The sequence below is a fragment of the Dasypus novemcinctus genome, chromosome 18, assembly GCF_030445035.2.
Source record: "Dasypus novemcinctus isolate mDasNov1 chromosome 18, mDasNov1.1.hap2, whole genome shotgun sequence".
NCBI classification, from domain to species: Eukaryota; Metazoa; Chordata; class Mammalia; order Cingulata; family Dasypodidae; genus Dasypus; species Dasypus novemcinctus.
Window position 1 is genome coordinate 77,809,217 of NC_080690.1, and position 25,300 is coordinate 77,834,516.

At 42.5% G+C, this 25,300-nt stretch overlaps 1 long non-coding RNA gene across 1 annotated transcript in view; it reads right to left on the bottom strand.

The window, feature by feature from the left end:
* Nucleotides 1-19,874, bottom strand: part of LOC105747264 (uncharacterized) — a 30,873-nt gene extending 10,999 nt beyond the window's left edge. Inside the window, exon 1 of the long non-coding RNA XR_001119343.4 lies at nucleotides 19,688-19,874. This is a non-coding gene — a long non-coding RNA (uncharacterized lncRNA). The remainder of the gene's footprint in view (nucleotides 1-19,687) is intronic.
* Nucleotides 19,875-25,300: the final 5,426 nt, after the last annotated feature.

The following is a 25,300-nucleotide window of genomic DNA, read 5'->3' on the forward strand; positions in this document are numbered from 1 at the left end:
ATTAGCCTTGTAGAGTAAATAGAAACCATAGTCACAATGGGATTTAATGAGAAAACTTGGAAGTATGTTGTCTAAAGTGCTCTGAGAATTAATTTACTGTGATATTTATTTATTGTCCTTTTTAGCTGGGTAAGGGCGTTTAGGTGAGAGAATGTCTATATTCCAGTATCTGGAGAAGCACAATGAACAAGGAGCCCTGTGAGAAATTTGTCTGCCGAGTCAAGTATTATTTAATGTTAAAATCACGCATACCCTAAGCATTAGTTAAGATTTTCCCAACTGCATGGAATAAAAACTCCATCTGGCAGTGACCAGTTCCCTGGCTCTGCTGGAAAACAACACTCTCTTGGGTGAAATGCCAACTTGGAAGCAAAGCAAAGGTCTGAAAATTACAAGTTCTTGTCCCAGCTATAATGGTGCTATACAGGAAAGAGGTAGGGGGCAGAGGATAGAGTTCAGTGGGAGAGAAAATATGGAGCTAGTGCAAGTGACGGAAGATGGAGGTAGCAGAAACCAAGCACCAGAGTCAGAGAGGAAAGACTCAGGTTGTGATGAAGAAAATTTAGGGTAGGAGTTACCCTGTGATGAGGCAAAGCAGTAGGGTGCGGTGGTGAGAGAAAGAGCACACAGACTGAGGAGCATCGGGGAGGAGCTGCAGTAAACTGTGCAGGGCCCAAGAGAGAGCATGGGGAGAGAGTGTGCTGGGCAGGGAGAGAGTGGGAAATGAATATGGAAGGAGAGAGCATGGCTATGGGGAAGAGAGAGACATGTATGGAGGAGACAGAGCGAGGACCAGGAAAAAGGGGGATTGGGAAAGCAACAGTAGCAGTGGAAGGGAGTAAATGGTGAAATGGAGAAATATTGTAGTCAAGAAAAAAAATGTTGGGGGGAATGCTTGTAAAGGAGGAAGAAGGAAATTGCACAGCTGGGTATAAAAAAGATGGCTGCCAGAAGAAAATGCCCAGGTTAGGGAATGGGAAAGAGAATATGGGGGTACAAATGAAATGCTCCAGGGAGGATTTAGAGAGAGGTTTGGGCTAAGGGACCTGAGAAAAGGCATGGAGATGGAGGAAAGGAGTGTTGACACAGCACGGGGAGGGGAGCAAACGAAATAGCTCAAAGGAGAAACTGTGCAGGAACTGGTGTGTGTGTGAGCTTTAGAATTTTTCTAAATGAGTTGTTCCGTGTAAATAAAGTAAAAATAAATTACATTAGAGCAGAGCACTAGCAAGGACCAGGTATGGTCTCTTAACCAAGTTTGTTTGGGCTCTCCGACCACCTTTTATTTTTACCCCAGGACTAGGCTAAATTTGGTCTAGACCTGCGCTTGCAAACATAATAGTCACATGTGACTGTTGACTGTGGAAATGTGGCAAGTCTAAAGATATGCTGTAAGTGTAAAACGCACAACAGATTTCAAGGACTTAGAATGAAAAAAGCAAAATATTTCATCAATGCAATTACATTAATTACATGTTATAGTAATACTATTTTTTAATATATTTGGCTAAATATAGTATTAAAATTATTTTCATCTGTTTCTTTTTACCTTTTATAATGTGGCTATTAGAATATTAAAAATTACATATTTGACTTGCATTATATCCTACTGAAAGACTGGTTTAAGCAGCAATTTAATTCAATCAGGTGTAGTGTCAACAATGCAAAAATAAAAACAGCTTTGACCAAGTTCACCCATGCATAGATCATGACATCTATACTTTGAACTTCCTTGGCTAAGACCACTGGTAGCACGCCATCAGTTACAAGACGCATCCCACTTTCAGAAATGTTAAAAAGTGTTCATTTTAGAAATGATGATATGTGGTATTAAAGGAGTTAATATATGTGAAATTCCCAAGAGCTAATAGTTAGTATTCAACTAATGCTTGCAATTATTTTTTGCTGTCCTGGACCCACATTCTTTCTCTTTCAGTATATTACTCAGAATTAGCTGTGGTTGCAAAGATAGAAAACCGAAGCAGGCATCACATAACTACAACAAAAGGTTCACGTCATTGGAGTGCAACAGATAAGAAAATATTAAAATGATTCTATAAACCCATATTCTAGACCTTTTTAAAAAGTCATCCTACCCGACATAGTAGTATGTTCATGATTCTGGCTTCAAATAGACAACTAGTGATTGCCAAATGGAGATAAGATTGTAGAAAAGTATTTCACCTACCGAGTTCTAGGAAAGATCCTACTGGTCAAAGTTAGTATAGAAATTATTGGGACTGGTGCTAGCTGTACTGATTCTGTCTCAGGTCCCACACATGCCTGTACTCAAGAGTGCTCACGAGCATAGCAGGGAAGGTGATTGCCCTCTTTTACAGAGGTGTAAACTGAGGCTGAAGTTACATAGGTCTATGGGCAAGTTATTTCTCTCTGCCTGCTGGTGAACGGCAACTGAAAATCATCAACAATTTCATCTTTAGACTCATTGTCCGGAGGTCAGTTAAGGGAAGGAAGTAAGATAAACCCGGACTTCCGTGGATGGTGATGCTCCCGTCTGAAATCATTTCCCTGTGAGACAATGCAGAGCGCTCTCTTTTATAAACTGTTACATAAACTGACCGTAGAGCGACCCGGAGCGGGCCTGGGTCCCGACTGCGAGGGGCTTGGAGCACCAGCAGAGGGCGCTGAGATGCGGGAAGTGCTCGTGAGGAGCCTTGCAGGAGGACGCGAAACTAACGGAGTGTGGCACTATAACCTTCTTTTTTCTATTTTTTTTAATTTTTATGTTGCACTCCAAACTTTTAAGTGACTCACCCGTGAGTAAATTTTAGGAAGTGAGAGTAAATAGAAATATCTCAATGAACAACAGTGTTAGATCATTCAACAAAGTAGCCAAGATTGTGCAACTTAGTAGGTCACTGAGCAAGGCAAGTTAGAGACCTTTGTTCTCTTACGAAAACTCTAATTCTTATGAGGCAATCAGTGAGCTTATTATATTTTCCATATATTCTCCATGCTAGTTTTATTGTATCTACATTGTGAGTGCATTTGGCAATTATATACTATGCCTGGCATTGTCTAGATTGAATGATCTCATCAGCAGTCTCTGTGCCTTAAGTTTCTTTAGTCACTTCTTGGTTTGCTCATTCTCTAGTATATTACTCAGAAGGGGTAGTGTATAGGGACAACAATTCCTCAATTAAAAAAAAAATTATTTATTTCCTTATTCCTGACCGCCCCCCCCCCAAGATGGCTCTCCTCTGCCTGCTCATTGTTTGCCTTCTCCAGTCTGCTGGCTTGAGCATCTGCTCGTTTAGGCATCTGCTGGTTGCAACATCTGCTCGTCTTCTTTAGAAGGCATCTGGACCCTCCACGTGGTAGGCAGGTGCCCAGCTGGTTGAGCCACATCCGCGTCCCTTTTTTTTTTAACATCCATTCTTTTATTTACTCAACTTGCACTTATTATTTTTTTGCACTTTTTAAAAATTAAAGTTAATAAATTACAATGAACTTTACATTAAAAAACATAAGAGGTTCCCCTATACCCCACTCCCCACCCCACACCCCACACCCCATCATTTTTGTAAATTGTATTTTTTGAAGATATATACATCACAAAAACAACATGCATTTATTGAGGACCCAATATGTGCTAGTCACTGCTGAACAACACTCTCCAGATATCAGTCTAGTGCAGAAAACAGGCAAGTAAAATGCAATTTCAACAGAGTATGAGATGTGCTGCAATGGGGATGCACAGGTGGCCATGGGAGCACAGAGGAGGGTCCTATGCACTCACACACTTGTCATGGGAGATTTTCCATCAGAAAAAAGGAAATGCAACTCTTCCTGGAATTTTAAGTGGGTTTTAATTCAAGGAACTCAAGAGATCTAGAGATTACTCACAGACATTTTTCAGAGTCCAGAGAAATTCTGTGACGTTCCCGAGATCACACAGCCTTCCTTAGGCATACCTCATCACGAACCATTCTTGATTGGACTAAGGCACAGCTTACCTAAGGGTTGTATATTTCTTTTTCTGTAAAATGAGCATAAAACCTTGACTTCATATTTGGTCTGAAGATACAGTTTCTTCATCAAGGCTCTTCCCTTAAGGTCTTAAATGTTCATAACTATTTATGTGTGTCCTTGGACAGTTTGGCTGGATTTAAAACTGTGACTCACTTTTTTCCCCTTAAACCACTCTTTTCTGGAACATAAGACACTATTTTAAAAAAAATCTGACACCAGTCTGATTTTCTTTCCCTTCTGAGAAACTTGGTCTTTAGCTTGGATGTCTGAATAATTACTTTCCTCTTTTTAAAATATCTAGGGGAGGGGATGTAGCTCAAGTGGTCGAGTGCCTGCTTCCCATGTACAAGGTCCTGGGTCCAATCCCAGTTATTTCCTTAAAAAAAAATCTAAATTTCCTTAGAATATATCTAATTGCTGATGCTTCTTGGTTAATTTTCCTAGTTACATTCTACATCCCTCAAGATAAAGGTTCAAATCTTTAATATTTCAGTGAAGTTTATTAGATCATGATTTATATAATTTGTTTTGTTCCATCATATTAATTTTCTTCTTCAGCAATTTCTACTACAGTATTTGGGATCTTCTTTCTTTCTCCTTTTTATCTGTCAGTTTCTCTTAAATATATTTTATCTCTTCATTCATGTCTTATTTTCTTTCTCCTTTTTGTCCTCAATTCTACTCACCATACTTTCTATAGGACTGTTCATTCTTGTATAATCATTTTTGAAATGTCTTTCTCAAAATTTCTGGTTCTTTTCTGGCCCTCCTGAACTCTCTTTTCAGGTCTTCTTTTTTCCCCACACATCTTATTTCTGAGACCTTTAATAAACTTGGCGTTCTTTCATAACTTCTTTTGCTGGCATAATTTCCTTTAGCTCATTTTGTTAGTTGGGTTATATTTTTCCTTGGCTTTGTGGCCTTTTTTTTTTTTTTTTTTCCGATGTGTCTTCATTTCCTGTGGGCATGTTGTTGAGATCATCCTTCTTTTTCCTTTTTTTTTTTTGGTCTTATGATGTCTTTGTAAGGAATTGAAACATGATCTTTTCTCGCTAGCTCCTGTTAAAGGGAGCTAGATTTTCCTGTTCTTTAGGCGGTGATTTCCCCAGTGGGGCATGAGAATGACTTAATAGAGAGACCTAGCTTCACAGCTCCAGGATTTTTTTCTTGTGTTTATAAGAAAGTACCTGAAACACGGCCTCTCCAGGTCCATTTTCTAACTCCTACCCAGATTATCCCTCTCTCCTGCCCGATCAATTTGTATTCAAATCCCTGAGTATCACTTCATACATGCCAGGGAGTTTTCACCAAGTATTTTCCTCTTCTTCTTCATTTTTTTAGAGGCACGAATAATTGAACCCAGGACCTCATATATGGGAAACAGGCGCTCAACCACTTGAGCTACATCCACTCTCCTCACAGTATTTTCAAGAGCCCAGACACCCCAACACCTTCAGGTCTTCTTTTAGTATCCTACAAATTTGTATCCACAAACTGGAGCAGGTAGTCTCTCCCAATTTCATTTCATTTTTTAAAAAATATTTTTTAAATTTATTTTTAAAAGATACATAGATCACATGAAATGCTACATTAAAAATATAGGAGATTCCCATATGCCCCACTCCCCACACCTCCCACTTTTCCCACATCGACACTTATTTCTTTAGTGTGGTACATTCATTGCATTTGGTGACTACATTTTGGAACACTGCTACACCACATGGATTATAGTTTACATGGCAGTTTACACGGTCCCCCAGTACATTCAGTGGATTATGGCAGGATATATAATGTCCTGCACCTGTCCCTGCAATATCATTCAGGAGTTTTCCAAGTCCCCAAAATGCCCCCTTATCACATTTTTTCTTCCCTATCCCTGCCCTCAGCAACTCCCGTGGCCACTGTCTCCACATCAATGATATCATTTCTTCCATTGCTAGAGTCACAATAGTTCTATAGTAGACTACCAATTTCATTCCTTGTTCTCAGATCCAGTGGTGGAGTAGAGGCTCACTCCTTTCCCTGATGCTTGGAACCTTCAGAAGTCTCTTTGTCTTCCCCATTCTAGCTCCTGACTACTAGGAGGTTGAGCCCACCTGCTTGTATTCTAGAGTTCATGGGATACCTGATCACCTGGTTTTACTGAAAGTGCTGTCTGTAAGCATTTTCCTTTCTTGTGCTTGTTCTATTTTTTTTTTCTTCATGAAAGAATTAGGGAGATTCCAAATCAAGTCACTCCTATCTTTCTCTAAATGTATTTATTACTTCTGGAAAATGTTTTCATTATTTTATTCACTCACTCAGTCATTTAGTTGTTGAATGTGTACCCTTTCATATATGTATGTATGAGTCAATAGACAAATATGTACTATGTGCTTACAAGGTCCAAACAGAAGCTAAGGATATATGACAGATGCCACATGGGCATTGCAGAGCAAAATAATTTCATTTTCTCTACCAATCCAAAGTTCAGGAATCAGAACACATACAGTTGACGAGCAGCACCCTCAGTTCATGAGCTCTTTCTAGAACCATTGTCACTGCATTCTGGACATCTGGGTCTTGAGCCAGGCAATAAATCAGATTGTGGCTCTCTCCAAGGCAGGCCCAAGTCTATCCAATCTGTATCTTCAACCATGGTCCAGCACAAGGTCTAGCGTACAGGAAGTCTCCCTAAAAGATGACTGAATTAAGAAACTAATCAGGGATGTGGATGTGGCTCAACTGATAGAGTGCCCGCCTACCACACGGGAGGTCCAGGGTTCGATCCTCAGGGCCTCCTGACCTGTGTGGTGAGCTGGCCCACATGCAGAGCTGCTGTGCGCAAGGAGTGCCCTGCCACATAGGGGTGTCCCCTGCGTAGGGGAGCCCCACGAGCAAGGAGTGCACCCCGCATGGAGAGCCGCCGAGCACAAAGAAAGCACAGCCCACCCAGGAGTGGAACCGCATACATGGAGAGCTGATGCAACAAGATGACGCAACAAAAAAACACATTTTCCCAGTCCCGCATGACAAGAATTCAAGCGGACACAAGAAGAACACACAGTGAATGGACACAAAGAGAAGACAATGGGGGGGAAGGGGAGAGAAATAAATAAAATAAATCTTTAAAAAAACACACAAAAACACTAATCAACCACTTGAGGAAAACTAAGGGTTTCCAGCCTCGGCACAGGGGACTCTTGGGCCCGGAGGATTCTTTGCAGTGGGCTGTCCAGCTGGGCAGTGTCCCTGGCCTCTACCCGCCATGTGCCAGCACCTCTCTCCCCCACCACTTGTGGCAACCAAATCTGCCTCCAGACCTTGCCCACTGTCCACTGGGGAGGAGAAAATCACCCCCAGTTGAGAACCACTGTCTTAAACTTAATCGGAGTCACTTATTTATTTCACACACAGAATAATTTTGCCAGGAGAAATGACTTGGTATTTGTTCCCAACTCCACGGTCATCGATGCAGCCTTCTATAAAGTTTGACAATTAAAACTATGCCAGCAAGGTATACCCAGTTTGCTTAGCAAACTCACCCTCCTTTTACAAACATGGTTTACAGCTTTTGATTAACAGAATTGTGTCACCATAAACATTCTAGTAAACACAGCCGCCCGTAACTTACATAATTTCTCGGCGTCAAGTTTATAATCCTTGGAACAATTGAAACTAATCTCCAAATGTAAGAAAAATATGGTCTTTTATGACGGAAGTTTATGGAATAAATAAATATTGACTTTAACATCTTAAGGCATTTGGAATGTTAACATTTGCTAACTGTTTTTCTTCGCTATCTAAGCAAACACCAATGGCTAACCAAGTGCTCGCTTGTGTCAACAGTTTCTCTACTTAAAGACTTTTTTCCTGAAGCTCTGCTCATTAACTGTGAGTTGAAACATGGTCTCTGGTTTCAGCTATAATTTTGATCAATGATAGGATTTACAATCTTTATTTACTTCTTCTGTTTTAGATTTTTATTTTATTTATACAGTCCTCCCATTGCTCGCTGTCTGCTTGTCTTCTTTTAAGGAGGCACTGGGAACTGAACCCGTGACCTCCCATGTGGGAGGGAGGTGCCTAATCGCTTGAGCCACATCCGCTTCCCTGTTTACTTATTTCTACTGGATTAATAAACCCCGAGGTGACAGCTGGAAATACGCTCGTGATGGGGACTAGCCTTGCCTGGTGTGTCTGGTATTCACCAAGCTTGAAAACCCACGATTTCTAACAACGACGGGGCACTTACGCTGTGTTAGGCAATGATCTAGGTATTTCACATGCCTCGATTCATGTAATCCTCACAGTAATGCCACGAGATATACACGATTATCATTCTCAGTCTACAGGTGAGGAACGGAAAGGTGAAGTAACCTATCCAAGGATACTCTCAATTATCTACTGTGGTGCGACAAACACCCCAAAGACAAGTGGTTTAAAATAATCATCATTTATTTTATTTTTTCACCTTTTTGTGATTTTTTAAAATTAATTTTTTAAAAAAGAAGCCTTATATTACATAAATGTTACATAAAAAATATAAGGGATTCCCATACACCCCGCCCTCTCCCCCTCCTACACTTTCCCACATTAACAACATCCTTCATTAGTGTGGTACTTTTATTCCAATTTATGAATACATATTGAAGAATTGCTACTAACCATGGAATATATTTTATATTATAGTTTACACCTGCCCCACACAATTTTATAGGTTATGACAAAATATATTATGGTCTGTATCTGTCATTGCAATGTCATGCAGGACAATTTCAATGTCCCGAAAATGCCCCTATATGACACCTATTCTTTCCTCTCCCTTCCCTCAGAACCTCTGGTGTCTACTGCCTTTATATCAATGATAAAAAGTTCTTCCATTGCTAGAATAATAAGTCCAGAGTAGAGTAATAATTAGTCTACTTTAGTCCGTTGTTCATTCCCCAATCTGGAGGATTTGGGGATAGTGATGCCCACTCTGTTTCTAATTGAGGGGGGGCTTAGATCCCACGGAGCAGATGGATGGGACTGTCTTGCCTGCAGTTGTAGACCCTCTCTGTTCCTTGGGATGGAGGTTGTCCAATCGTGATTTATTAATGTTCATGATTCTGTGAGCTGGTTGGGCTCAGCTGGAAGGTTCTTCTGCTCTATAGGATATTGACCAGAGCCACTCAAGCAGCTGCATTCAGCAGGTGGATGGGGCGGGCTGGAAGGTCCAAGATGGCCTCACCTGGACGTTGGAAGCCTTGGCTGAGATGGATGCAACTGGGATATTTCATTCTCCACCTGTTGCCTTATCCTTCAGTAGTCTGGCCCAAGGTTCTTACCTGGTGTTTGGCTCCCAAGAGAGCAAAACAAGCTGCAAGGCTTCTTAGGCCTGGAGGTCACTTCCACTGCTTTCTAAGGATATTGTAATGCATGCCAGGGATTTTAGAGGCCATGAAAGAAAAAGATATGACCTCTAGATGGCACTGTTGTAAAACAAGCTATTTATTGGGATGCCACTGTGGCAATTTGCTAGGGAAGGGCTATCTCTCTCAGTGGGAGACCCAGCCAGAGGCTACCACTCAAAGGATTCTCTGAAAAGAAAACAGAGCTTGGGAAACTCCTAGGGGAGAAGGGAATGGGGATTGCTCAATCAACACATCAGGAAGTCTCTGGGTTATAGGGCACAAAGGGGCAAAAGCAGAACTTAGACCAAGGCTTTTTTTTTTTTTTTTTAATTTTTCTGTAATCTAATGGCCAGGTCTTTTAACGTCAAGGTTCGTATTATATATGGCTAACAGGTGTTGGGTGAAATTTTGCTGGATAATGGATACACAAAGAAGATTGGCTATCAATGACTAAAAACTGCCTATTTGGGCCATTTTTAAAGCAATTGGATGTGTAAGAATTTGAGTTTGGTGCCAGTGGGCTCTTGGGGCTACTGGTCCAGGGTGCCATGAAGAAGTAAACAACCTGGGCTAAAACATGGAGAGCATCTTTGGCTCATTTACATAACAATCCGTCAAAGCAAGTCCTAGGACCACCTGGGCTCAAGGTGGGGGAAAAGCAAACTCCACCTCTTGATGGGAGGAACAACATAAGAATACAGATGTGGCAGGAATTGTTGGCCACCATCCTTCCAGGCAGTATGTAACAGGTCTTTAGTTGATGGAACCAGGGTTTGAATCCAGGCTGTTTTCATAGTGCCATTGTTTCTAACCATGACGCTATTTTCATCGCCCTTTACACGTCCAAAGGCGTGTCAAAGGACGTTCAGAAGCAGAGCTCCCTCCTCTGACGTGCAGAATAAAGGCTATGGACGAAGTTTCTGGGGACCAGCCTCAATAAGTGAAGTTAAATGATGGGAGCAGATGTCAGGAAGCCCTGGGTTTGAATCCTTCCTCTGGATGTCTTTCTGTCTGGATGTGATATCTGGAACTCCAGCCGCCATCTTGATTCCCTGATGGGAGAACACCTGAGCCTTAGCTCCCTTCCCTGTGTCCACCTGACAAGCGGAGGGTCCCCTGAAAAGGTGTATTTATGCATGCGGGTATAAGAGCCAGGCAATAGAAACTGAATCGATGTGTCTGTCCCGGAGAATATCTGATTCCATAGTTCTTTGATTGATTTAGTGAGTCGTGACTGCCTGACCCCCAACTCCTCAGAATGTGTGCATGTTAATGATGTACAAAATGGGTTTCCCATTGAATGTTTACAGACCTATAATCTCTCAATTTATGTAAATGTGCCTGAGCACCTTGGCCCAGAATCCCTTGCCTCTATCCCAATGAGTATCTGAATCCTTAATCTCCTCAATAAATGTCCTTGTCCCTCAAAACGCCTGAGTCTATAATTTCTGAATGAATTTCTTTTGCCCCTCCCAATTTCTGAATCCATCATCTCTGGATGAATCTATTAGCCCCTTTCATGTGTGAACCCTTTATCCCCTTTAAAGTGTCATCCCTCTGTTGGAGTGGCTGGATCAATAATGACCTCAATTATTTCTCTCCTCTTCCTGTTGAGTGATCCCATAATCTGGTGAATGAGCTTATCTGCCAAATACTTTGCCCGTCTTTGTAATTTTCAGAATAAAGCTCTCTATACCTTTCATAATCTAACTGTAACAATTAGTTATTGTCCCCCCAGTCCCAAACCCATCCATCTACGCTCTGCGTGAGTGATGCCAGGGGATCTCCAAACTATGTTTCATTTTTTTCCTCTGGCTTTGCCCACAGGAGGTATAAGAAAGGCAGTAAGCCTAGAATCGGGGAGAAGAAGTTGCTCTTTCTGCCTGTGAATCGTTCCCCCACGCTGCTTCTTCACCTTGGCAGCCGCCGTGCCTTCTTGCAGCAACACCTGAATCCCATTTTCCAGTTTTCCAACTCTGCAGAACCAGCCTTGTGGGTCCTCCGCCAGAGACACTGGTACAGCCCAGCAGCACCGCCTCAGGGTGAGTTTCCGTTCCCTGGGGCTCCTTCTCTGTGTTTCTAAGCTGTAAGAATCCCAACTTCTTCCTTCTGTCCCCTCAGCTCCAGAGCTGGTCACTGCTTCCTGCAGGCGCTGCCTCCACGATACCTCAGAGCAGGGGGTCTTAACAGGGGCTCGTGAGCCTGAATTGAAATCCAGAGAAACACTCTTCTTGTGGGGACGTGTTGGTGTGGGTGTGATATATTCATTAAATAATGCGCAGTATAGTGTGGGCTTAGTAAGGGGTCCATGGTTTTCACCTGACTGGCAAAGGAACAAAAAAGGTTGAGAACCCTGCCTTCGAGTATGCGTACCCCTTCAGCTGCCTGGCTAACACCGCTTCCTGCCTCGTTCATAGTTTCATATTACGTTATCTGCTCAACACCCAGACCAAAGCAATGACCCTGGCTGAAGCCAAGCCCGACGTGGAATGATTTGTCTTTCAGACACTCTGCTCAAGTCCCCTCACTTGATTTATTCACCGTTAATTACTGTGTCAGAGTCAATAGTAAGCTGGAGTGATATTGTCGTAGAAGACGAGAGAGGTTCAGTTATTTGCGTATAGAAAGGTCAGGACTCAAGAATGATTTTGAGAAGGAAAAAATGATTTACTGATGGCCGGCCAGACTCAGGAGCTTTCTGTTTCAAACCCAAGGCCCGAACAAGATCTTCAAGTTCCTTTTTTTTTTTTTTCTGGTATTTTTTTTCTCTATTTTTTTAATGTTACATTCAAATAATATGAGGTCCCCATATACCCCCCACCCCCCTCACCCCACTCCTCTGTCCTTAACAACAACCTCCTCCGTCATCATGAGACATTCATTGTATTTGGTGAATACATCTCTGAGCACCACTGCGAGTTCCTTTTATACAGAGAGGAAGGGCCAAATGGTTCTTTGTTTCAGTGCTCAATAGGCTTGAATTAGCTTATACCTTCCACATCCTAGGTAAGCTTTTAGCTTGGACTTCATACATTCTAGATAAGCTTTCAGCACATTTGGTTTGCATTTTCCTTGAATAAAATTAGTTTATAGAGTTTGCATTGATAAACTGTTCTTCCAGGACTGGAGTCGTTGCCACGGTCACAAAGGGCAGGACTGCAGCCTCGCATTGTCCCACACCCACAGGTCAGGACACACACAGCTTAGGTTATCTACGAAGAGACGAACAGCCTCCCACTCATAGCCGACATCGTTTCCCCCCCTTATGCCGAAGCTTAACCTGCTAAGCTTTGGCATAATCATGGTTGGCGTTATGAGGTGGGTGGCTGTTTGTTGTTTTGATTGATTATTTTACTTATTAATTTTCAGTGAGAACTTAAAGACAGAGTTCCTGTTTTTAGAAGTTTTTGTTGTGGACAGTAGAATCCTGGGGGTGGGGACCCCTTGCAGTTATCTTGGGGCCTCTGGTGCTCACGTGGATTTCCAGTCAGACTCCAGATCCATCTATTAATTTTATTTTACTTTTAAAGAGTTTACCCTTTTGATTTTAAGAGGGTGCTGAAGGGAGATGATTTCTTTTCTGAAACTGCTTCCTGCTGGCCATGGGCTGTAGTCATTGCCTAACAAGGTGTAAAACTTTTATTTTAACTGGAGGAAGATGGATCTGGCATTCTGTATGAAGCTGGATGAAGTTTTCACATGGTTAATAAGATGTTCATTCTGAAAGAAACAAACTTAATTAAAATTTTGGAATACCCGGTTTTAAAAGAGGACATTGGATTACAGAGGTAGACAAGGTTAGGTGCCTATAAAGATGGCACCCCTCTTTAAAAGCTGGTGGGAACAGTGTATATATATATATATATATATATATATTTTTAAGTTATTTATTTTTAGAGAGAAATTGCAACAGATACTTAGCTTTGTTTTGAAGACGCATTTCAGGTTGTTTAATGATTGGCACTTACATGCTCTGTTAGATGCTCCTGGTGAACTGGCACCTTTTGGGCAGTTGGTTTTATTCAGAATTAGTGCACTAAGTTGGAAATTTTTTAGTTTTAGCTGTGAGAGTGATCAGAACTACAGAATAAAGTTTTTTTTAAATTTTGGTTTTAATTGTACAATTTCTGGTAATTTTGACTATTCGATAGGTGACCCATTATTAGCAAGCAAGCCTCATTTTTGCTACACAATAGAGTACAGTAGAATAGTAAATTGGCTGAGCCTGGCTAAGACTGCCACCTTATTTTATAGACATGTTTATTAATTATTTAGAAAAAGAAGTTACTAGGAATTTAACATGTCTAATATACTTTTGTACTTGATCCAGAATAGAAAAGATAATGTTATAATTATTAGGAATATATTTAGTACAGGATAAAAATACAACACTTAATATTAATTAATGTATTACTTAATGCGCAAGGATTCTGAGTTGCATTTAATTGTTTTAAATTTCAGGTTTGTAAAGCTTTACATGTTATCTCGCCATGGGAGCAGGTCATAATGCCAATTGTGTTTAAGTTTTACTTACAGTATCCTGGTATCATGGCTCCACTTAGCATGTTCTTCACAGAGTGATAAGTTGTAGCATCGTTGATCCTAGAGAGAGTTTCCAGTATTCTACCAGCCTGGTGCATAGTGCTCTCTGGCACCATGGAACAGTGCCAGTCTGGAGGCGATATCCATTGTACGCTTGGCTGTACGGAGTCATCCTTGGCTGCTGCAGGAGCTTGAAACTGCAACGTAGTTTCCATCAACTTCAGGAGCATAACCAGAGGCTGATATAGCAAATATTTTTATTTGAGGGGTCAGTGACCAGCCTAGCTAATAATTCACATGGAGAGGCCACCTGTAATGTATTCAAGACCTGGTTTGAATGCACAAGAAAGTTTGACAATGTTAAAGTTTCTTCCTTGTTTTTATATATTTTAAACATTTTAATGCAACACATCATATATTAAATGACTTCGTTTACTTATACAATTTTACCATGGTGATAATAGTAGATATTTTACTTTAGTAATAGAGGAAAAAAACTATTTTTCATTGTTAAAATGGAAACGGAAGATTCCCAAAAGAATCAAGATAACTTTTCATTACTATTTACTTAAATATACACCTTGTGGTGGTCTTTAGGCAGGTTTTATTATCACAAAGTTATTCTTTGCTACTAATACCAATCCAGGTTTTTAGTTAATAATGACTTTTAGAACTAGAACTATTTAAACACTTTCAGTTTGGAAGATGTTGTTACAAACCTTTTATAATTGACCACAACTATATAGACTAGTTAATTTACATTTAAATAAATTTATTAAATTACAATTGCCAACCAAAGAGGTTTACTTTATTTATTTTAGAGAGCATATCTACAATTTTTTAGCTTAATTTCATTAACATGAACTTACAATTTTCATTACTCCAAAGATTTTGTATATATGTTGTAGAATTTGAGAGAAGTTCAATTATTTGAGTATAGAGAGGCCAGGACTCAGGAATGATTTTGAGAAGGAAAAATGGTTTATTGACGCCCGCCGGACTCGGGAGCTTTCTGTTTGAATCCCGAGCCCCGAACAAGATTTTCAAACATCTTTTATACAGAGAGGAAAGGCCAAATGGTCCCTTTGTTTCAGTTCTCAATAGGCTTCAATTAGCATATATATCTTCCACATCTTAGGTAAGCTTTTAGCATGGACTCCAGATATTCTAGATAAGCTTTTAGCATATTTACTTTTTGCATTTCCCCTAAATACTTAAAGTTTATAGCCCTTGCATTGTTAAACTGTTTCCTGGGACTGGAGCCTGTTGCCATTGTCCCTAAAGGCAGGACTGCAGCCTCTTACCGTTCCACACCCACAGCCTTCAGCTTAGGTTATCCCTGAAGAGACAAAGAGCCTTCCACCCATAGCCCACATCATATATAATGTTAATTTATTTAATGGGTAATTTCTAAACTAAGGGAGATTACACTTAAGCTAAATAAAACTGAAACCATTATAGTTTATGCAAGGAGCCCTTTCCCCCCTTTCCCCACGGGAAGCCAAAACATCTTTTTTTTGGTTTAAGTTTTGAAACTGTGCATGATTTTAAAAGCACACTGACTACCAGTTTCTGAAACACATTACAATCACATATCTGTTTAATCGTAATCCAGGAAAGATCTTTCCATAGCTTTTATGGACCTTTCTTTACGTATTGAAATTCAGCAACAGAACCACTAACCACTTTTATTTTAAGGCTGTCAAAAAGTTTAAAGTGGGAAATTATAGGGCAAACTGATTTTTAATTCCTCAGCCTAGTAGATAGGTTTAATCTGCCACATCTAGTCCCACCTTCAAAGCTCTTGCAAAGAGAAGGCCCTTTCTCAGTAGTTTCTATAAGCAGATTTCTATATGACCTTTTCATCCTGCTTAGTCTAATTTGGGCTCCAGAAATATTTATTCACATATTTAACTGCATATTTAATTTTTAACAATTTGAATAGAGCTCTTTTAAGAATTTTCATTTGTTAATTTGATATTATTATCCTGATGTTTAAAGATATACACTGAGCAAATCGGCAGACACAAACAGAATTAGACACGGAAACACAAATCATTGATGTTACTTATAATTTGCATTATTTTATATACTGTTCCAGAAATAATATTACTTAAATAACTTCATATTTAACTCCAACAATTTGAGCAAATAGGCAGACATGAATAGTTTGGCACAGAAACATAGCTTACTTAAAACTTTCATTTTTACAAAATAAGTGACTGGAAAACATGTCCAAGACTCCTGAAACTTTTTCATAATTTGCACTGTGACTATGCAGTTTTGCACAAGAATTTTGTTTCTTAATTAATGGCTTGTAACCAAATATTTCCAATGCTTTAACACAATTTTCTTTTGTTTCAAAACCTTATATTTTACATTGAATTTCATGAGAGAAAGCAGAGTTGCTAATACCAATAGGACAAGAGACAGAGATATCTTACGTCTGCTTTTCTCTGGACTATAGGGACAGAAGCAGTTATGAAATAACCATAAGCAAAGGCAAGGAGCAAGGCTAGGCTTGAAGTGACCATAAACAAAGGTAAGGTTAGCCCAGAATTTACACTTACAACAATAAGTTCAAGCCAAACTCACCCAGTTATAATTTCAGTTATTTTCCTTCCGCTGTTTTATAATATAAATGCACTTATAAATGATCTTAACTCTTAGTTACAGTTTTCATTACGTTTTAAACTTAAGGTGAATTGGATACCTTTATTAACTAAGCTACAAGTTTTATTAGTAACAAGCCTGTGAAGTTCTGCCTTTTCCTAGTAACGGAACAAATTTTCATCTGCGAGTTATACATTTAATTCACCAGCAAGAGAGTATTGGCATTTAAAGATTCATTTTCTAATTACTTCGTAGGGTGAATTCTTAGGCACCAGCAGCTGACAAAAGCCAAACACAGATTTTTTTCTCTGTAGTTTCACAACCCTGAAGTTCCCAGCCAGACCATTGAAAAGGCTATCAAGTGATTAGAGGTCTCTTGTTTCAAGCGATAGCCTCCTTTCTTCAGACAAGTTTACAGTTCTAAAACATTTCAAAGTATTTCTACATAGTCTCACAGAGAGAGAGAAATTCAGAAGCAGAAGAACCTGGGCAGAACGCAAATTTATTTTGGCCTTTGACACCCTAGGGAGGGAACTTTACGGCTTTTATTTTGATCCTGCTTTTCACCCCCTTCACCTCCCCCTTCCAGGCAGTCAGGTGCACAACAAACAGGAATGTGGCTTATGAATAGAAGGTGTGGACTCACTGGAAAGGGGCAAGCCGCTTCCCCCTTTCCAGCTTTCCACCAAAATGGGTGGAAGGAACCTACTCAAATTCACTGCCCTTACCAGGGACCCAGCCACCCTGACTGGGGCAGCCCCAACAATCCCAGGTGTGTGGCACAGACACAGATGACCCCCAAGGCCCGGCAAAGGGGCAGACCTGAGACAAACAGAGCATGCGCAGCAGAGCATGTGCAAACATGCAGACTCCCCAGTTTTGCCCCATAATCGATTCACCCCCTAGCCAATGGCAAGGGAGGGCTCCAGCTCAACTAAATTCCACCACTTTACATAACCACACAACTCCAACACCAGCATTGAGCTGACACAGACAGAAGCTCAAAGGTCACTAATCTGACCCACAAGTTTTATATATATATTTTTTTCAGCACGGCTTCCCCGGCAGCCATCACAAACCTTAGAAAGAGAGAATGCTTAACATTAATATCTGATATAAAGCAAATTCATTGACAATTCAGCACCACAACAGAAGATTGCAGCTAGATCTTTTTCACTGTTTAACTTTACACCCAGACCAAGCTTCACTAGAAAAGCTGATTCATTTTTCTACAACCAAGTTTTTCAAAATCCAGACCAATTTCCAGGACGTTAGGACTCGAACCTATAAACGTCCTTTCCCATCATAATCAAGCCCCTACTCTTTCAGTGGAGATAAGACCAGTATTAGATTCTTTTTTTTTTTTTAAGATTTATTTATTTATTTCTCTCCCTTCCCCCCCCCCCCCCACCCCGGTTGTCTGTTCTCTGTGTCTATTTGCTGCGTCGTCTTTGTCCGCTCCTGTTGTTGTCAGCGGCACGGGAATCTGTGTTTCTTTTTGCTGTGTCATCTTGTTGTGTCATTTCTCCGTGTGGGCGGCACCATTCTTAGGCAGGCTGCACTTTCTTTGGCGCTGGGCGGCTATCCTTATGGGGTGCACTCCTTGCGCGTGGGGCTCCCCTACGCGGGGAACACCCCTGTGTGGCACAGCACTCCTTGCGCGCATCAGCACTGCGCATGGGCCAGCTCCACACGGGTCAAGGAGGCCCAGGGTTTGAACCGCGGACCTCCCATGTGGTAGACGGACACCCTAACCACTGGGCCACGTCCACTTCCCCAGTATTAGATTCTAACATGCAGTTAGACAAACCCAAAACACCAGGCTTTTTCCCTTTTTTCTCTTTTTTTCTAGACCTGAAGAGAATGGCTTCCCCCCAAATTTCTGGAGGTACTAGGGCTCTCTCAGGAGGTGACTGACCTCCCACCCTAGCAATTAAAGCTAGGGTTCTCCTGACCATGCTCCCCGGGGAGTCTTACCTTCCTCCGTGTCCAGAGTTCTTTTTCATTCCCAGAATTTCCCTTCAGACCTTCCATTGCCCTAGATTTTCATTGGGAAGACTCTGGTGGAGCCCACATCTTTTCTGGATTAAATTTAATCCAGGGGCGCCCTGATGATCGGGGTTCAGCCAAGTCCTCCTGGCTTTCTCGGGGATCTGGTGGGGCAGCAAAAATGCTACCATCTCTGGCCTTCGTTTGCAATCCCGGGAGAGCCCCCAGAAATGTTGTGGAAATGAGAGAGGTTCAATTATTTGTGTATAGAAAGGCCAGGACTCAGGAAGGAAAAAATGATTTATTAATGGCTGGGGAGCTTTTTGTTTCAAACCCAAGCCCCGAACAAGATCTTCGAGTTCCTTTTATACAGAAGAAGGGTCAAATGGTCCTTTTGTTTCAGTGCTCAACAGGCTTGAATTAGCATGTATCTTCCACATCCTAGGTAAGCATTTAGCACAGACTTCACACATTCTAGATAAGCTTTTAGCACATTTGGTTTGCATTTTCCCTGAATATTTAAAGTTTATAGACTTCACATTGTTAAACTGTTTCCTGGGTCTGGAGTCATTGCCATGGCCACCAAGGGCAGGACTGCAGCCTCTCGCTGCCCCACACCCACAGGTCAGGACAGACAGCTGAGGTTTCTACAGAAGCGATGAACAGCCTCCCACCCATAGCCCACATCAACATCTCAGTCCCTCCCAGGATGGGAGCCAAACCCCCAAATGAATACACTGCCTGTCAGAATGCCTAGCCCTAATCTCCTGAATTACTCATGTTATTCCCAGAATATTCTGGGGTACCTTCCTGTACCTGCATGCCCACATAACAAATAATAATGTAACCACTCTAAAGAGACAAGCTACTTTCTCGTGACCTTTTACTATGGTCCAGGCAGCCTTCCAAATCCTTTCGAGCTGAGCCCCTATCCCTGGGCCTTGGAGGCCACGACTCCCTTCCTCAGTCTGGAACTCAGAACGCTCAAGCCAGCGCCCAGCGGCGAGCCTCTCCGAGACCTCACAGTGCCTGGCAATCTATTCCTCGAAGGCGGATTTGTCAGGGCCTGGGATTTCACCATCCTCATGAGCCAGGCGTGAGCGTGCTCCTGTTTCATGAACGCTGGCAAAAGGCGCAAGACGCCTGAGTCAGAGGCGAAGGGCTTAATTACTCACAGCACGGCGGGCTCCGCGCCTCTGCTGATTCCTCGCGTCGCCCAAGTCCCGCAGGGGGGAGGCCGTGCACGCAGTGGGGAGCCTCAGAGCAGAAGAAAGCGAGCCTGGGAGAGCCCGCCTCTTACAGCAATGCTGCCCTTTGTCCCGGGGAGACAGTTTCTCACCCGTCAAGGTTGCTTGCTGCAAACTCAACCCTGAGAAATGGCCAGAAAGAGTGGGCAGGGCCTTATGTTCTTGGCATACCCTGCAAAAAAACATGTGGAAATGTTCGGGGCCCGTGGTAGAGTTCCTCTCCCAACAGTATTAGCTGGTATACCTGACTGCCTTGCCTTGAATGGATGTCTCTAAGTCATCAATATACTAGTGGGATTTTTTGTGATCTATTTATCTTTAAAAAAAAAAAAAGACAATAAAAAATTGAAAATTTTAAAAAAGAAAAAAAAATTACTAGTAGGAGCCTCAGATTATCTCAGTCAATATGACTGAATAGGTTTATCCTTCAAGTGTGAGCCTATAATTCACTTAATAGACTAGCTTTGAGTATTTATATGTATGTATGTATATGCACATAATTCTCAAAAATGCTCCATGAAATATATTTTAGGTACTCGCCGCATATGGGGCCGGAGCTTCACTGATTACAGCATGAGTGACAGCTGTCAATTAACCTCTCAAGTCATGCAGCTGTTCATAGGTAGCCCTGCTGGGATCCATAACCAATTCTTGAGGATCTAATTTCCAAATGTATCTCCCCCAGACGTACCAATTCTCAGCTTTCTTTCCCACTTGCCTCTCCCTTATTCATTCTATTCTAACCACACTGTCCATTTAGCTCTTTTTAGAACAAGCTAAACCCACTCCCACCCCCAGGCATTGGCATTTGCTATTCCCTCTGCCTGGACAAAATTACTTGATTTCTCATCACCTCCTCCAGACCTCAGGTCTAACACCGTCTCCAGAGAGACCTTTCTGACCAATGTACATGATGTCCCCATGCTCTCCTTTACTTTCCTTCATTGCATCCATCACTGTCTGACGTCATGGTTTTTTTTAAAGATTTATTTATTTTTATTTATTTCTCTCCCCTTCCCCCACAACCCTGGTTGTCTGTTCTCTGTGTCTGTTTGCTGCGTCTTCTTTGTCCACTTCTGTTGTCAGCGGCACAGGAATCTGTGTTTCTTTTTGTTGCGTCATCTTGTGTCAGCACTCTGTGTGTGGCACCATTCCTGGGCAGGCTGCACTTTCTTTCGCGCTGGGCGGCTTTCCTTATGGGGTGTATTCCTTGGGCGTGGGGCAGGGTACTCCTTGCGCGCATCAGTGCTGCACATGGGCCAGCTCCACATGTGTCAAGGAGGCCTGGGGTTTGAACCGTGGACCTCCCATGTGGTAGACGGACGCCCTAACCACTGGGCCAAGTCCGCCGCCTGACATCATAGTTGACATTCATTTGTTCGCGTGCTTAGTTCTTGGTCTCCCCATGCACAACAGGGACATTGTTTTCTTCACTGCTCTGTCTGTAGTGCCTATAATAAGAGGCAATGTGCTCGGTAAATACTTGTTGGATCTCCTCAGTCGGTCTACTTAGCTCTGTCTCCCTGGCTTCCCACCCACTGAACACCACCACCATTTTCCCCAAGGGCCCTGCTCTAGCCTCACTTGACTTCCTGTCTTTACTCTTGCCATCTTACTATCTTTTCTCCACACAGCAGGATCCTTTTATAAACAGAAATCAGATTACATCCTTCCCAGTTCAAAAGCCTCTGGTTTATTCCCTCTCCACTTTGAATAAAAGCCAGGTTCTTTATCATGTCCTAAAATGCCTTCCGTGATCTGGTTCCTGCTAGTCTTGTCAGATTCATTTCCTATCTCCGTTCCACCATCTCTCTCATCTTCAGATGCTTGAACTGTGTCCCTTTTATTTACACCAACGCATTCCTGTGTTTGGAATGTCCAGCCTTCCCCAGGCTCCTAAAGGCCGCCTCTTCAGATGGCCCTTCTCTGCCTGCTCAGTCTAAAGCAGCACCCTCATATCTTATCCCCAGGTTCCTCATAGCTTATACTTTTTGCCCTTTAACGATCTGGAAGCATCTCACTCATGTGTTTTCCTGGTTTAAGGTCTGTCTCTCTCCATAGACTGATGCCCTTAAAGGCCAGCAAGGATTGTCTGCCTTGTCCACTGCCATGCCCTCCCCGCGACCGTGACCAACAGTTCTGGAACGTCGTACCTAGTCAATAGAAGTACCTTCTTCATCCATATCTAGAATAAATGCACTTTTCCATCACCACCCCCTAGAGGGAGATCTAAGCTTGCAAGAGCCTTCGGGGCCCAGCTTCTCTTGTGAAACTTTGCCCAATTTCGTAGCTGAACCTTGTGTCTAAGAAGATACAGAGAGAGATCACAAGGGGTGAGGGCCCCTGTTTATGGCCCCCGGTCGGCCTCAACTCTCTTACTCCAGAGCCAAGTTTATCTGGGAAATGACACATGGTTCTGGAAGCCTCCAGTGATCCTGGTTCCAGAAGATCTAGAGAGGAAGTGGATGTGGCCCCAGCCCTGGAGCAGCTTCCAGTCGGCCTGGGTGGACATGGCCTGATTCACAGATCCCTGGTTCCCAGCAGTAGGTGCTGGGATCGAGTCCACGTCCAGGAATCCGGACACTTGGACTCAAATTCAGATATTCCAGCTGCATGTTCTGGGACATGTAAATAATCGATATCTGTTGATCGCTGCCTTTATCTTTAGAATAGTCTTTCTAGTGACAGGCTCGCTCAAGTCTCCTCCAGGCACTGGGCGAAAAATAAGCATCTGCCTTCATTTGACATCATTAGGCTCCAGCTGGTCGGAATGCAATTATGTACCTAATTTCTGATTCAGGAAAAATTTGCATGGTAAATGGAAAACTGTACAGAACTTTTTTTTTTTTTCATTTTTGCCTATTTTATTTTTAGCCCTTGGAAGCTTGCTTCAAGGAAAATACATCATGTCATAAATATTAGATATTTGATCATTAGCATGAAATTATTATTATTTTTAAAATTTCTCTTCCCTTCCCCCGCCCCCAGTTGTCTGCTTTCTGTGTCCATTCACTGTGTGTTCTTCTGTGTCCATTTGTATTCTTGTCAGTGACACCCGGAACCTATGACTCTTTTTTGTTGCGTCATCTTGCTGTGTCAGCTCTCCGTGTGTGCGGGGCCAGTCCTGGGCAGGCTGCGCTTTTTGTGTGTGGGGCGGCTCTCCTTATGGGGTGCATACCTTACGCAGGGGGCATCCCTACGTTCCACAGCACTCCTTGCGCGCAGCAGCACTGCGCGTGGGCCGGATCACCACCCAGGCCAGGAAGCCCTGGGTACTGAACCCTGGGCCTCCACATCTGCTTCGTAGACAGGCTCCTTTTGCATCCTTCCAGCGTTTTTGCAAAGCCTGGCAAACTGCAAAATATATTTTCATTTTTCAAAGCCTTTTTTCACACAAATGATGGCACACTTCTCATCTGTTCGGCATCTTGCCTCTTCTACTGGACAATAGATCCTGGAGATCTTTCCATGCCAGTAAAAATTTAGCTTCCTAATTATTTTTTGGATGCGTATGTTACTCCCCCCTCATATGGCTTTATTACATGGTTTGTTTAACTGATCTCCTATACGTGGGTATTAAATTGCTACTAAACTGAATTGTGCTTTTGAATTGATATTTCCGAATTTCAATATATCTCTCTTCTCACCACAATTATATGGCCCACTTCTTTCAAAGGTCACAGAAGTTACCCTAGCAACAATTGGAAACGATCACAATGGGTTTCGATATGTGAAATGGTAAAAAAAAAAAATTGTGGTATGCCTATACAATGAAATACTATTCCACAAAAGAGGAAACAAACTATTGATATGCCCAACAACTTGGACAGATCTCAAAGGTATTTTGCTAGGGAAACGGACTTTGGCCCAGTGGTTAGGGCGTCCGTCTACCACATGGGAGGTCCGCGGTTCAAACCCCGGGCCTCCTTGACCCGTGTGCAGCTGGCCCATGCGCAGTGCTGATGCGCGCAAGGAGTGCCCTGCCACGCAGGGGTGTCCCCCGCGTAGGGGAGCCCCACGCGCAAGGAGTGCACCCCGTAAGGAGAGCCGCCCAGCGTGAGAGAAAGTACAGCCTGCCCAGGAATGGCGCCGCCCACACTTCCCATGCCGCTGACTACAACAGAAGCGGACAAAGAAACAAGACGCAGCAAAAAGACACAGAAAACAGACAACCGGGCGAGGGGAGGGGAATTAAATAAATAAAAATAAATCTTTAAAAAAAAAAAAAGGTATTTTGCTAAATGATGGGGCGGGAAAGCCAATCTCAGACGTTTACATGCTCTCTGATTCCGTTTATATGACATTCCTAAAATATCAAAATTATGGCGTTGGAGAGCAGATGAGAGGGTGTCAGGAGTTAGGGGAGGGGAGCAGGTAGGGAGACCTTTGTGGTGATAGGCACATCCTGACTCTTGATTGCAGGGGTGGTTGCCCTAATCTAAACATGATAAGATGGCATATCACTAAACACTTTTCACCAGCATTAATTTCCTGGTTCTGATATTGTGCTGTAGTTACATAAGATACAACCATTGGAGGAAACTGGCTGAAGCGCACACGAGACTTCACTATAGTGGTTTTTTTTAACTTCCCATGAATCTATAATACTTTTTAAAGATTTATATATTTGACTTATTTTCCCCCTTCCTCTCCTCCCACCCTGCTAGTTTTGCTGTCTGTGTTATCCTCTCTTCTCATTTTCTCTCCTCTAGGTTTCACTGGGATTCAGTCCTAGAGACCACTTATGTTGAGAGAGGTTCCCTGTCAATTGCGCCACCTCGGTTACTGGCTCCTGCTGTGCTTCACTCTGACTCTCCCCTTGTCTCTCTTTTGTTGCGTCATCATCACTGGTTCACCACGTGGGCCTCATGCAGGCACTGGCTTGCCACATGGGTACGCTTTCTTCTTCTTTTTCACCAGGAGGCCCCAGGGATCAAACCCAGGTCCTCCCGTATGGTGGGTAGAAGCTCTATCACTTGAGCCACATCCACTTCCTATAATATTTTGAAATTAAAAAAAAAATATATATATATATATATCTAACCTCAGAAGACCTCAGTATATCTTATTTGGTAATAAAATTACCTATTTGCTGATCCAATATGCATACTGAGCAAAAGAAATCTTGTCATTGGGGTGTCAGCTCTTCCCAGGTCAATGAAGGGAATTTCTTTTTTTTTTTTTAAAGATTTATTTTTATTTATTTCTCTCCCCTTCCCTGCCCCCCCACTCCCCACCCCTGCCTCGCTCCCCCCGCCCACCCCAGTTGTCTGTTCTGTGTCCATTTGCTGTGTATTCTTGTTTTTGTCCGCTTCTGTTGTTGTCAGCGGCACGGGAATCTGCGTTTCTTTTTGTTGCATCATTTTGCTGCGTCAGCTCTCCGTGTGCGTGGTGCCATTCCTGGGCAGGCTGCACTTTCTTTCACGCGGGGCAGCTCTCCTTACGGGTGCACTCCTTGTGCGTGGGGCTCCCCTACGCAGGGACACCCCTGCGTGGCAGGGCACTCCTTGCGTGCATCAGCACTGCGCATGGGCCAGCTCC